Source organism: Phoenix dactylifera, chromosome 2 (assembly GCF_051530095.1).
Source record: "Phoenix dactylifera cultivar Ajwa chromosome 2, Ajwa_hap1_PhDact_Kaust_v1.1, whole genome shotgun sequence".
Taxonomy (NCBI): Eukaryota; Viridiplantae; Streptophyta; class Magnoliopsida; order Arecales; family Arecaceae; genus Phoenix; species Phoenix dactylifera.
The window spans coordinates 2,560,594-2,575,366 of record NC_143191.1 but is presented as its reverse complement, the minus strand read 5'-3'; the positions used below and the strand labels follow the sequence as shown (position 1 = coordinate 2,575,366).

The following is a 14,773-nucleotide window of genomic DNA, read 5'->3' as shown; positions in this document are numbered from 1 at the left end:
ATTGGCAACGAACTAAGTGAATCGATGAGTTGGATGCATTGACATGATTTTTGATATACTAAAGTATGAAATCTGTACACATAGATCAAGAGTTTTTTTAATTCTAGCTTAGCTACTGAGATCATCAACTACAAACTACATGTGCCATTCCTGGTTCACATCACTATATTTTTAAGAAAAATGATGTCCATGTAACTAATCCTATGCTTTTCCAAATTTCAGCACAGTGATTGCACCCCTCATCCAAATTAAAAAGATTCTGTCTTTGGATCTTAAGAGATGCTTCCCCAAGAATTCCACACGGCTAGTTCTTGTGACTCTCTCTCTTTTATAATTTAAATTGTTCGGATCAATTAATTTTGGAAAATGGCATCAGAGACAAAGGTCATGAATTTGAATCCCCAATTTTTTTTTCTCTTAACTCAGTTCCCGGTTGAGTCGTTATTGACTCCTCCTTGAATCATTCTTCACTCTTTCATGTTTTTCCTGTTTATTTCTTGGGTGTTTTCTTTTATTGACTTATTGAATTATTATGAAGTTATTCTGAGTCATTATTGACTCATTCTTGAATCATTCTTCACTCTTTTATGTTTTTTCTGCTTATTTCTTGAGTCTTTTCTTCTATTGACTTATTGAATTATTATGACTCATTTATATCTTAAGTTATTCTCAACCGATTCATGCTTCTACGTGCATGGCCCGAGCCACACATGCGGAAGAAGGTGGTTCGAATTTCCAAAGACTAATTTTATCCATTTATTTTTGTAGATTTTTTCTCCTCTCGACTTTGTCCTCGGTTGAATCAATATTGACCCCAGTCAAGTTTGAATCATTCATGTTTTCATACGCATGATCCGATGGAACATGGAAGAGAGTGTTAAAGCCTGATATACGGTGTTGACCCTTTCCCTAACAGCTTAAGTTTCGGGGTTGCTCCACCTTAACCCGAAGGCCAAATAGCTGATGTGGATGAACATTCCACAATCCCCGGCCAACCAATCCCTATATCAAATTAACCATTTGTGCCCAAAACAAACGTGCTTGTCGCACCGAAAAATGTATGAATTATCTTCTCCAAACATCTCGTTGGAAAACTAAAGGCATTGTTGAAGGGGCGTCATCATCACAATGGCCAAAGGCGTTTTTGGCTTGGCAACTCCATGGAATCATTCTTCTATACTGGCTATAAGGTGATAGGCTTAGGGAAACAATTAACTGAAGAAGTCTCCGTCTATCTCGAAAGAAAGAGAGCATTATAAAACCATATCCAACTCATTCTCCCGGTGGGTGTCATTGTGAGAATCTTGTCCTTGGCAAGTGGATTCATGGTGCTTCCAACGAAGTTAACACATGGCTGCAAGAGCCTGCGTTAGGTCTACCGAATTTTAGGGGTGGGGGGGTCGCCATGTGGCAGCAAGGGAGGGATTTGGGAAGAAAAATTGATTAAGAAGTCTGAAATATTGGTAAAAAAAATTGATCAGCTGATGTGGTTCTCTGCGTGCATTCTTCTTGCTGACAAGAGGCATGGTAAAGCCGAGTCCAATAGATTATTTTGATTGCACAAGAAATTGACAGGTAAAACCCAGGTGGCTCTCTCTCTTGTTGATGTGACACACAAGTTGTTTTTTTGTTTTTAAAAAAAACTATGAGGGAATCATCAATTATTTCAAAGGAATAGTGCAATAATAAACAATTACAAACAGTAAAGGGACACCTTGGAAGGTTTGAAGTTTGAACACCAAGGAAACACCTCCCTAGCTCAATGTATGATGTAGGATGACTTGGCGACAAAGACCGACTAGATCCCGGGTTGAGCTAGGAAGACAGAATTGCATTCCTTGATTCAGAATATTTGATGCTTGACGAGAGGTTGTATCTCTTTTAGAGTGAGACACATTTACCGAAAGATGAATGGAGCTGCAGATTGAATGACCTTATTTAAAGCTGATCATTTGGGCAGACTATCCTAAACTTCTGAGGCTTGCAGTTGCTGGAATAAAGCCCAAACTTGCCTCCAAAAACAACCATGACTTCCATAAGTGACATCATGACTCAGTGAGGAACTACACAGCATGGTGATGCCGAGGAGGAGATGGAGAACTGTTTTGAGACACCATGAAGAAAAGAATGGGAGCTATTGCCAAGCAATGGATATTCTTGTGCCAGGGACAACCTTGTGCTTGAAAAAGTCTCATATTTTGCTAATACTAGGAGAATCCGCAATGCTTATCTACCAGCCTACTCATGAAGCACTTGCTCATATTTTGAATAATTAGTTATTAGGATGCTATTTTTCTAGCCATGGCTACAACTCAAATGAGATTCAAAGGAATAGGGAACTAATATTGCCTGCAGTCAAGATGCATAAACAGACAAATTGGATGATCTCCCACTAGGCCAAGCACAAACTAGCTCACGATAATTTTCTTCATTAATGGATTCTAGAACCCACATCCATACCAAATATTATCAGATTACGAAACAATATCAACACAAGACTTTAAAGCGATCGAAAGAAGATGAAAGTGCGTATTGAAACAGAGATAATGTAATGAGAAATGCTATGGCAATTTCAATATATAGCCTCCCTGGGGAATAATGGAGTACAAGATCCTGGTAACTTGTAGATGGAGTAATTGGAGTGTATCATCGTCATCGTCATCATCATCAGCAGCAGCAGCAGCAGCAAACATACAAGATCTCCTACTGCCCCCACTTCTGTGAAGAGGATATTCAAGCAAACAGCCCGGTTTACACCATTATGCAAACATACAAACCTGACATTGCAACAAAGTAGAACCAAAAAACAAAAAGAGGCATGAGTCTACAGATAAAAGTATAATGCACTCTCATAACATGGTTAGCCGTCATGATTATGCAAGATAACTAGGGCCCTGCGGAGGCCAAAATTCCCATCAACAGATACATAAAAATAAATAAAGCAATGAATAATATTGATCGATAATAAATTGGCTTATATTCTTTTGAACATATATTTTGTTAATTTATTGAGCTTATACATAATAAAGTAAGTAAGATACAACCACTAATTTCAGCTATAATGTTTAGCGCAATCATTAAGAAAGTGGGATTCATATTAACTTACAAAAATATTAACTTGAATCACTTCCATAGATTATGATGCAATTCAAAAGGTTTTATTTCTGCTGCCAAGGGATTCACGAAAAAACAAATTGTAAAATTTTTGGCTTCATATTGGGAGGCCTAACGTTTTGTTTGCAACTATATAACATAACAAAGGTGTACTTGAGCTAACATCCAGCACTGGCTGCATGTAAATGTTTACAAGATGGTGCAGATGAATGATTGTGCTTGTACATGAGGTGAACATTGTGCATGCAAGTATGCATGTTGCACTAGATGTGTGTGTGTGTGAGAGAGAGAGAGAGAGCAAAAAATTATGCCCAAAAAAGCTAATTGATATAGTCTATCATTTACTGGACCTTTTCGTATCTTTGTAAGTTGGGAGATTAACATCACTTATAAAGATCACAAACACACAAAATATATGTATCACTTCATGTAGGAGATGTGGAGCTCAAATAATCAAAGAGAATAAAATTAAGAAGAGATGAAGCAAAAATCCACAACTCCACAAGAAACAATTATGGTTCCAGTTAGGGAAAGAAAATAAAATACCAGAAAGACACATTTCATACTACCAAGAAGAATTTTCCACTTACGGGAAGTGTCAAGACCTAGATGCTTCTCGAGGTCCTGTAAGAAGTTACATAGCAGAAATCAACGCACGTTAATGACATCATCTGCCCAAGAGTAAAACTGTAGGAATTCAATATGATTAAGCGAAACTTATCATATCAGCAAGAAATTTACCATAGCAAGCTTCATGCATTGAAAGAAATAATAGCACACTTTCTAAATCACAAATTTGGCTACTTTCGCCACAAGGCTAGGTTCATGGGAAGTTTCTATTGAATGAACAATTTGGCAAGCCACAATCTCACAAGCCTCCAATACTAGTTTGTACATCCACATAGAGAGAGGAATGCTAACAAACTTGTGTAAGTATATTAGCACATGTGAGGTTGGTCCTGACCGGATGATGGGGGCCCGACACTGATGATATAAGTAGTTGGATGTGATCTACTATCTCTAAACTGCTTACTATCAAAAAATCATATGATTTCAAAATCCCTAGCCTATTTATCCAGTGGTCAGAAAAAGACGGTTTAAATAACAGAAAACAATTATGGTTTTTGACCACTGATAAATTGACTGGTGAACATATCATAGTCATTAGTTTACTTTGGTCATAGTGTTACACCATGAAAAATCCTACTCATTTGATTATCAAAATAATAGAATTAAACATGAATTAGCAAAAATATAGACAAGTATATTGAAATAAGTAATACTAATTGTTGAAGAAGACACCACCAACTTCTCCACTTCTCTTGATTCTTCTTGAAGAAGACACCACCGACTTCTTCACTTCTCCTGATTCTTCCTAGCTGTTCAAGCCACCGACTTTTCCAAACATGATAAACAGTGAATAAGTTCATTAAATGAGCCAAGCCACCGACTTTAGCTGAGGAGGTAAAGTAACCGACCTAGTCACCTATAAAAAGGGAGGGGGTCTGCATTTCCTTGAAGTAAGACAGAAAAAGAAGAGAGAGTGTGGGTGGCTAAGAAAGAAAAGAAGAGTGAGTTGAAAGGTGTATTACGAGAAAGTTATTGTAGAGTGTTAAATCATCCTGTCAAAAGTGATGTACTTGTCCCTATGTTTTAATGAACTGACCTCCTTGTTGTGTTATTCTCGTGACTCCATAATTTAACACTAATAACTAGCCACAGTATTGATTTACATTACTATATATCACAAAAGGTTCACAAGCTTTAGGGCATTTTGTTATCGTTGTCCACACTCCATACATTCCATGAGATGAGCTAGCAATATGTGCTAGCTCCTAATTTTTTTTAAAAGTCCAAATTTACAATGGTTGACATTATGACTACATATGTATACATTACTTTTTCACTATCTGGATTATTCAAAGACCTGTGACCCAGCATCCCAGAAAGGTTCATTATTTGGATTATTCAAAGACCTATGACCAAGCAATCATAGAAAGAATTGATAGCCAGAAAACAAGATAGCACGTTACCTTCTCCACCTAGTATCCTATTTGTTCATTAATCTTCATATTTTTCTTACATTAAAGTATTAAAACTAGTGTTCATAATCATGACTTCAAAGTCAAATTTATAAACAACAACATATAACAGGCTACTATGTACATAAATAACTTACATACTGAAGTACATACATATGTGCATGCATGTGTGAGAAAGTAAGCAAAAGAGAGAGATGGCCTATACACTTTGAAAACTTTGGCAATGGGGTTAATGACTTTTCAGCTGTAGATGCGCTCAAAAAGTAATTAACATTTCCCATAAATTTTCTCTCCGCTTTTGTCTTTTTTGTTATCTGTGCCATATGAATTTTAACCCATTTAATAACTTGCATTAATTATCCAGGTTCCAGTTGGACTGAAGAATATTGGAATACTACAGCCATATAGGGCATCTATGTTATTAAACTATCATTTAAACTATTCCCATGACAATTCATCTTTTTTATATATCAAATTACTCATTTAATTTAGTGCATATTGTATGCTACATAATATAAACCTAAATTTCAGACTGACATTCTAGAGTAAGAAAAGTTCTAGTAGATTCTAGATTTCTGCACATGCAATGTGCATGGTATATTTGAAATGGAGAATTTGATGGATGGCTGTGAGCCATCATGAATCAAGATTATTTACCAGTAGATTTCGTTAACATATACCCACTATTAATTTATATACTCCTTTCTAGTCATTAATTAACAATCTGTGGGGGGAATTTATAATGGGATGTAGAGATGGTTCATTCTACATGGGACCAAAGGCCTTGCTAATACTTGTAGGAGGAATCAGAAGCTAAGAGAAAGGGTGAAGCTGCATGGACTTCATAGACAGATGGCTCAAGGGAGTCAGCATCCTATTCTATATTTTTGGCATAATTGAGTGGCCACAGTATATTGTATTCAGACACTAGATAATCTTCAAATTAGCACCGTTTTATGTAGTCTACTCAACCCCATTCCTCTAACATTTTTCTTTGTTATATTTTTCATATAACTCATTGTAAATTGTTATGTTGATGAGAAACACCTTTTCCTTTTGCCCAGTGTTCATCTTTATTCACCTAATATGATTAACACCACATATTGGTATAGTATCATGATGCAAAGGACTATTTAACAATGACTGTTTGTCAGAAAACATGAGCACCCAATCTTTCTGTCACTATGTAAAATTCCTCCATGATAAATCACATTTGACCAGAATTATATCCTCCACAAGCTAATCCCCACTTCAAAAGAACAAAAAAGAAAAAAGACCACCCAACCCATATGCACGCAGGCATAGACACATACACATACACATACACACACAAAAAAAAATCAAAAAACTATTTTATATGGTTATACGGCAGATGATGCTTCCATTTCTTACGTGCTATGCAGATCTACAATTGTAGATGGAATGGGGTTTTTCTACTAAATGATTTTTGAATCTTGGAAACATGCACATACACCAAAAAAAAAAATCTTGGGACGATCATTGCATATGCATGTGCACATACACACAAGAACAGAGACACAATACACATACACACACACAGAATCTATTTTATATGGCAAATGATGCTTCCATTTCTTAAATGATATGTAGTTCTACATGCTGTAATTGTAGATCAAGTGGGACTTCTCTAATAAATAATTTCTAAATCTTGGAAGTGGACACAATGAAAAACTCTTGAAACATTTATTACATAAATTGTGTTATCCTATGGCCATAGTTTATTGAGGGACAAATGTTGCTAGAATTTTCTCACAGAATCCTATTTCGTTTACAGCCAGAACAGAGGAACAATGTTAAGCTTAAGATGAACTTCCCTTTTCGGAGGGGCAAAAAAAAAAAGCAATAAGGTGAAGAACATTGAGTGCTGCAGTATCACCTTGAGAAACTCTGTGGGGCCTATTCATGACAAAAACTCGCCTTCAGGTATGTAAACCATCCATGAGTCATAGGGTGCACATGGAATGGACTCTCCCAATGCGTCAAGAACCTAAGAGTCATGTGAAACATATCATTTTTATATGAAAGAAAACCTACAGATCCACAGGCAACACAAAGAATCCAGAAACTGTGTCCAACAGCAGTGTCCAAGCAAAATCAAGAGTACCAAATGAACTCACAATTCACGGAACATTTCAGTTCAAGAGTGAGCAAGAGAGAAAGCATATTGATAAAATAATAGAATAATTCTAAAAGAATTTAGATTCATAAAAATCCATATCAATTTTTTTTAAAAAAAAGCATCATAGGCATGCATGATAATTTGAAGAAATATTTGTCAAGTGATATTTTAGAAATATTATGCATACATAGTGGTCTTGGCCTTATGCATCTTTCTGATAGCATATGCAATCATGAAAATCCTGCTTTTCCACCATTTTCTAGCTCCATGAATGATGATTTGAATGGGCCATATCGATTATATTGCATCATTTAATTTTATTTTACAAGTCAAATGAGACAGCTTTTCTCCAAGCATTGAGTTGCTAGATTGGAAGTTTCCTTTGATAACTTTTTTATTTCATTTTTTCTCAATAAATAATATGTTTAAACGCCATCCATTATTCATATGCGCAAGAGGATTAGCTTGGGGACCCCTTGACTGAAATCCAGAAAACAAGGATGGATCTAAGTCAAATTTGTAACCCTTCATTTCAAATGAATGAGCAGCACCTCTGGAAACATTATGACTTTCTAACACAAGAACATTCTGCTTGTATCCAGCTAACAGTCCGGCACAGCATGGTCCACCAACACCACTTCCAAAAACAGCATCATCTGCTTCCAGCTTCCCTGAACAACATATGACAATTAGATAAATGAGAGCTAGAACCCCGACACAGCAAAACGTCAACATGCATTAGCTTACAAGTAGTTTATGCCCAAAAGAGCCATTATTCAAAAGCTAAGGTTCCCCAATCATAAGGAGAAATTCGTTATCTTGCTTCCATAATAGTAAGTATTTGAATGCAATATAAGAAATGAAGAAAATAAATTCTCAGAACTACTCAAAAGTTATATATGCATGTATCAACATAATTTGAGTGGGAGAGAAATGCTAGAACCATACCTAGTATATACGTTGAGCTAGAATCCTGCTGTGAAAAATTGAGAGCAAACAATTGGAGCACAAAATACATGATGAGCCATCTAGATTGACAATCCACAGTGTTAAAAAAGATTGATATATAAAAACTCAGATGCTTCGGACAATTTGAACCTATGCATCAAGTAGCAGAAATTGAAATGGTGTTGATAAAATTCAGGTGTCAAAGTGCATGATAGACCAAGTACACTGAGATTCCAGAACATTGATCATGATCATTACATTTTTGAACACATACCATCCTAAATTCAGTATTTTTTATTAACTTTAGACAACAAAAGAAACCAAATCACAGTAGTTATTCACTCTATGACTTCTCAATGGGTAAAAAGTCAATGCAAGTGTAAATATGTACTTAACTTGAGGACAAAAAATGAATACCATGCAATTACCTAACAAGGTATCTAACTTTAAACTAATATATTTTTGAAAGACAGAGGAAAAGAAACCAACCAGTATGACAAACAATAGATTTGGGTAATTTCCGTGAACATGAGTTTAAGATTTGAGAATAGACAAGTACTTTGATGAAAATTAATGTGTCATCTAAAGGATACCTAAAAAAGAAGAAAGCAATAAGAACAAAAGAGATGGGTGACCAGGAGATAGGGAGGTGCAAAGGGGCCTTGGATTAGCTTAGATCCTCATGATAGACCTATCAATCGGAAGCAATGCAACACCCCTAATTGCTTTCTGTAAGACAGATGATCCTATGGTTGCCAAACAAGAAATAAAGGAGGCTTCTTGGTTGAGAAGTCCACTTCGTAGTATGGTTGCCCATTTGCATTGCAATAACCACACAAATACAGAGCACACTGATGCTTGGTATGGCTGAATATGTAATGTTTGTGATGGCCGATCCATTGCATTTCCTCCTCCTCCTCCTCCCCAGGCAAAGGAACAATCCAGGAGATACTCGAGTCTCTAACAGACATGTTTACATCAAAAATAAGGAACTCCTACTTTTATATGTAATCAATGAATATCTTCCAAGATTGAAGGGGCATCCTGTGAGGTGCATTCATGAAGGCATTTGTAAAATATTGAAAAGTGAAAATTTCCAGTTAAGATTGGCTTGCCATAGTAGAGCTTCAATTTTCAGACTCTATCGGATAGGAACAAGGCAGGACACTTCCTAGCAAAGCAGGAGTATATGCCAATAAAAAAACTTGGCAGCAAATTATTCCCATTTTAAAATCATGAAATAATTATCTCAGATGAAATGCTTGAAAAGTTTCCTAACTTGACCATTGCTTTGCCTTCACTGAATATTATGACCTCAGAACATGTTTTACCATCAGCAATGCAAATTAAAGGCAGTCTTTGCCCTTGATTGTCATTGTAACATACATAATGCACTCTTCCGTAGACATATTTAATTGTAAAAGAAGTAAAACATGCTATTGGATTAATTGTACACTTCTACAATACAATCTTATGAGTACCCAAAAGAAAATGGAGGCATGGAGACATGCCAGATGAAACCTTGATGAAGAATTGCAACCCCCCCCCTCCAGGTCTTCCAAGAGGAGGAGGAGGAAGAAGAAGAAAGATATATGTAACCTGCAATTTGATATCGTATTCCCAGTTATCACTCTGATTAACATTTCATCATCATCAATTGAAAAAAGAGATAATAGATTACTCTGCAAAATTAATTCAATTCTTTGATAAACTTGGCTATTCAAAAAAATCTTTTTTCTTTCCAACCTGCACCATATCAAAATGGCATCCCTTCCCAGTTTCTTCAGGAAACCAGTCTCTCTTTCCCATCTCCATCACAGGAACTAATAAATTCAGGTCGAGAACTACCCGCTCAGATCTCGCTCCATATTTACTGAAATGTACTTTAAAAAAGGGGGGAAAACCCCTAAAAGAACACTTCTCAGATGACCCACTCATTCCAGTTAATCCGAACTCATGAGGACCCAAGCAAGAAGTAATGATGCTCTTCTCATTAAAAAGCGAAGACATTGGAAAAAGATCACCTGGGAAGGGATTCTTTTCTTTTCGTACGTGGTTGACCGTTGGTCGGGCGCGGCTCCTGAACATTCGACCTTCGCGCCAAAAGCACCGTCCTCCTTTCGCGCCGCAATTTGAATTGCGAACTGAGGGCGTTGGCGGGGAATAAGAGGGATCCGCGGAGGTCTAGAGACAAAGCCGTGGCAGGAGATTTAAAAGAAGGGGATAGAGAAATAAGAAGAAAAATAAAGGAGAAGGAAAAAGAAAGAGATCAGTCGAGGGACAAGGGTTCAGGTTGCATCTTTAGCACGAAAATTATCGATCATCTTTACAATGTCAGCCGTAGGATCGCGCCTCACACAGCTCTCAAAATACTTAGTTCTTCATTTTTTTTATCTGCACAGATCTCAAAGCAATTATTGCATGATCCAATTTAACAGAAAAATCTTTCTTTTCCTACAAAGATACAACCCCCATCACTTCTTTATCACACTTAAGGCCAAAAGTAAAATAAGCCCTAGTTAGAAACTAGAGTTATAGTGAAGTGTCAACAAGGATAAGAACCAAACTCTACCATAATGGAGTGTAGTTTATATATTATATAGTATAATAGTTCGATTTATATTTTCAATATAGCGACCGTGGAAGTGAGGTATACAATTAGGCCGCGCAATAGAGATAGCTATCTCTCAAAATTTTTACTCTCCAAAAATAATAAAGACAAGATTCGATGCCCAATCTCTTAGTCCAACATGCAAAGACTACCAACTTGATAAACTAGTACCTTGATAGTTAAGATTTATAAGGATTTGATTTTAATGTAAGATATCATCGAGTGAATAAAAATAATACTTTTGATTAGCAAAAAAAAGTTTCTATGTCCGTATCTAGAATAATGTTCTCCAAAATATTAAACCTAGGTACTTAAAATACAAGTTGATCTACTCCTTTCCTCTTAAAAGAAGAAAAAAAAAAGAGTATTGCAGTTTTCTTTATTTTTTTTTTAGATTTTTGGTTTCCCATATCTCACTATTTTGTTGTTCACATTGTGATTCTATTTAATTGGATATACAAATCTTTTGATGGAATAGGAGATATCAAATGATTATATAATATTTTTTAAGAGAGATCAAATAAGGTTGAAATCACTGTATTTAATTTTTTCATTTATAGTTGAACTATTCCATTTCCCATGCTGAAATTCATGCTATCTCATGTACTTCTCAATTATGTTGAATTCCCATCCATGGGAGAGGGATACTTCCTTGCGAGAAGTCATATGCAGACCACCAAGTATCAAATAAATGATGGATGCTCAAGAGTTTGGATGATTTACAGAAAATCTGTAAAAAAATAAAATTGTCATCTTCATTTGATTGCTATTTTATGTTTGGCCTTGAAAAGTTAGTATTTTATGCATCATCTCTTGCACATAGTTAGATCTGTCTTTGCATATAGTTATGCATAATTCCATTATAGTGTCATAGATGGTCTCCACACATTTATGCACAGGTATGACAATCAATCCAAAGGATAGAAAAACCTTGATTAATTTCTCTTGTAACTAGAAACAGCTCTAGTTTTTAATAGGAATCAAATTGTCTCATCTCTAAACATTGGAAGTGGATTCTTTTCTTTCTTTCTTTCTTTCTTTCTTTTTTCTTCTTCTTCTTCTTTTTGATGAAAGTGGATTCTTTTCAAATTGAGCCAGTTCTTGCTTTTTGCTTCTCTTATTCTCATCCATTTTCCTGCCAATTTTTCATTCAAGAATGGTAAGGTAGTAAAACATACATAATGCATTCATGGGCACAATAATGAGACTCAGCCTCAAGCTATGGGACAAAATTAATAGATGTTGTACATGGAGTTATGATCTCTTTTAGCATCCATATAAATAGGGCTGTTAATGAGCCGAGCTGCTCGGGCTCGGCTCGGGCTCAGCTCGGTAAAAGCTCGGCTCGGGCTCGGGCTCGTTTAACGAGCCCGAGCCCAATATGAGGCTCGTTTACACTCGAGCCCGAGTAGCTCACGAGCCCAAACGAGCTCTAGTCTTCCACTGAAAAATCTTATTTCAGCACCATAATTCATAAAAATCTAATTACATAGATAAAAATAGCTTGTTATCGAGCCTGAGCCTGAGCTCGAGCCCGATTACGAGCCCAAGCTCGGGCTCGTTCTAGAGCTCATAATTGAAACGAGCTTTACGAGCTCAAGCCCGAGCCTTTGCTTTGCCAAGCAAGCCCGAGCTCGAGCCCAAAATAGAGCTCGTTACCGAGCCCGAGCCCGAGCCCGAGCCTGAGCTTCTGTGAAACGAGCCGAGCCGAGCTCTCCCAGGCTCGGGCTCGGCTCGGCTCGTTGACAGCCCTACATATAAAACGAGTACAACGTTAGTTGTTCTGATGGTGAAGTCTTTTTACTAGGAAGGTCCTCTCTAACCTAAGAATTCCTGAAAGATCCGGGTCAAGTTGTCAAGGGCCCTACTTGCCCAAATCCCTAGACATTCATGATAAGGCCAAACTCTCTCTCTCTCTCTCTCTCTCTCTCTCTTTCTCTCTCGCACGCACGCACGCACGCGTACGCTCTTGTAAGACCAGTCAAATTCTCTAGAGGCCTTTAGAAATAACAAGACAGCATTAATCTTGATCAAGATGTTAAATCATCGTCATTTGAAGAGATTCATAAGATACTAGTGTACATATAACTATGTCAAGATATCATTGTAAAGATATATATATTTATTAGTGGCTTTTTACCTTTGGTGTTTGAGAGACTAGGAACTTTTTCACTCATCACTAAGTTTTCTTAGAATAACAAGAAACTAAGGATGTTAACAGCTAATTGGTTGTTAATATGACCGCGGATCATTTCTTATTTGCTTCTAATTCTAGAATAGAGGTCAATTTCTTCTCCTTCTTGATATAAGGGCCTCTAGTCCCAATTTTAACTAGGCTTCCACAGATGAACGACACCGCAACTATAAGGGTTAAAATCGAACATTCTAATGTATTTTTTGTATAAATACGTTTAGGACGACAACACCTAGGTTTGAATCCTCGATACACTAGAATACTTGATTCCATCATTACCAGACCTTGTATCAAGTTTGTTTTGCTAAGTATTCCTTTCTCCACATTAGTTAGACATGCACTAAAGGAACAAAAAAAAGAAAATGAAATAAATTATTACATTTCCAAAATTTCCATTTTTTATTTAAAGAAAAAACTTTTGGAAGGAAAAGTATCACATACATCCATACAGCATGGTTTAAACTCTTCTCCATGGTGATGAGTTTCTTCTCACCACCAACTTTTTTAAGAAACTATTAGTCTCACCAACTTCATGATCAAAGACTCCTCAAACTTCCTCCCTTGTTAACATTGTTGATGGCAATATCCTCATCCTGCCCACTCCACTATGTTTTGTTTAATTAGTATTAATATAATTAAAGTGCAACAAGTTAAAGACAACAGATCATTTCCACAAGGCATATATCTGACAGCTTTGGCAACAAACGCAGTCACCAACTAAATAAATATATAGCTTCATGATGTGAGAACAAAATAGAAAGGAAAAGAATTCTCCATAAGGCTGCAAACAAGTCAAAGCTGAAAGCTCCATGATCCTGATTCCTTATGCCTCCTATCCCCCAGCAAATAAGACATACTGAGCAAAGTAGCTTGCAATTAAAAAGTCTTGGACTCTAAATAATTGATTCATTCTATCACATCCTATTTTCAAGCTCATTGCTATCTATCCAAAAAAAAAAAAAATCACTACTCTTTTATCTAAATAAGAAATTACAACTATTCATTCTTCTTCCTCTGTCCAAATCTAATTTGATGTTTCACATCACTATTCGGATGCAGTAAAGTTAACCCTCGAGCATCATGTCATAATTCTAATCCTTATCTATCACTAGTTGTGAGGATATGATATTTGAACTAGTCCAACTAATTTGCATGCTTGCAGATCTATAGCAATATCAACATCCGGAGCTGGTTTGGTTCATGGGAAAAGAAGAAAGAGAAAGTAGGATTAATAAAAAAAATAGAGAGATATCTTATATTTAATTGAAGTTTTTAAAGAAGAAAGATAGAAAAGTGAGTTTTTCATGAAAATAAGATTTCGACATTTCAAAAAAAAAAAAACATATGAGATATAGTAAAATCCAACTCTAAAAGTATTTTTAAGCTTTTAAATAGAATGGAATAAAATATTTTTATTAAAAAGACAATTTTGTCAGAAAAGTAGATGCTCAACCAAACATAAGCCATGCTTTATGATGCGTCATTTTTCTATAATCAATAAAATATATAAAAATTATTTTTTTAGACATCATAAATCTAAACATCAGCTTTTCATGAAAGATATTTTAGTACAAAAAATATTTTCTACGAACCAAACGACTCTCTGCAGTCGATGTAGGTAAATCCTACGTCATATGGTGGGATCCATTTGGAAACAAGTAGTGTCCTTTGAGCCCATGGGAGCTGAACCGGTTCACAAGGCCATTAATCAGTTTTAAGACCAT

The 14,773-nt window shown here is 36.1% G+C and overlaps 1 long non-coding RNA gene across 5 annotated transcripts; it reads right to left on the bottom strand.

Annotated features, from left to right (window-relative positions):
* Nucleotides 1-2,409: 2,409 nt before the first annotated feature.
* Nucleotides 2,410-10,620, bottom strand: LOC103716623 (uncharacterized). 5 transcript variants are annotated; one of them, XR_015974931.2, is made up of 5 exons: nt 10,269-10,620; nt 7,848-9,843; nt 7,054-7,164; nt 3,705-3,738; nt 2,410-2,777 (listed from the first exon to the last, which is right to left on the bottom strand). It is a non-coding gene; the product is annotated as an uncharacterized LOC103716623 (long non-coding RNA). The 5 variants fall into 5 exon arrangements; XR_015974930.2 differs by having other exon boundaries at nt 9,991-10,616; XR_015974929.2 differs by having other exon boundaries at nt 7,848-7,967; nt 8,245-10,587.
* Between the last annotated feature and the right edge of the window lie 4,153 nt (nt 10,621-14,773).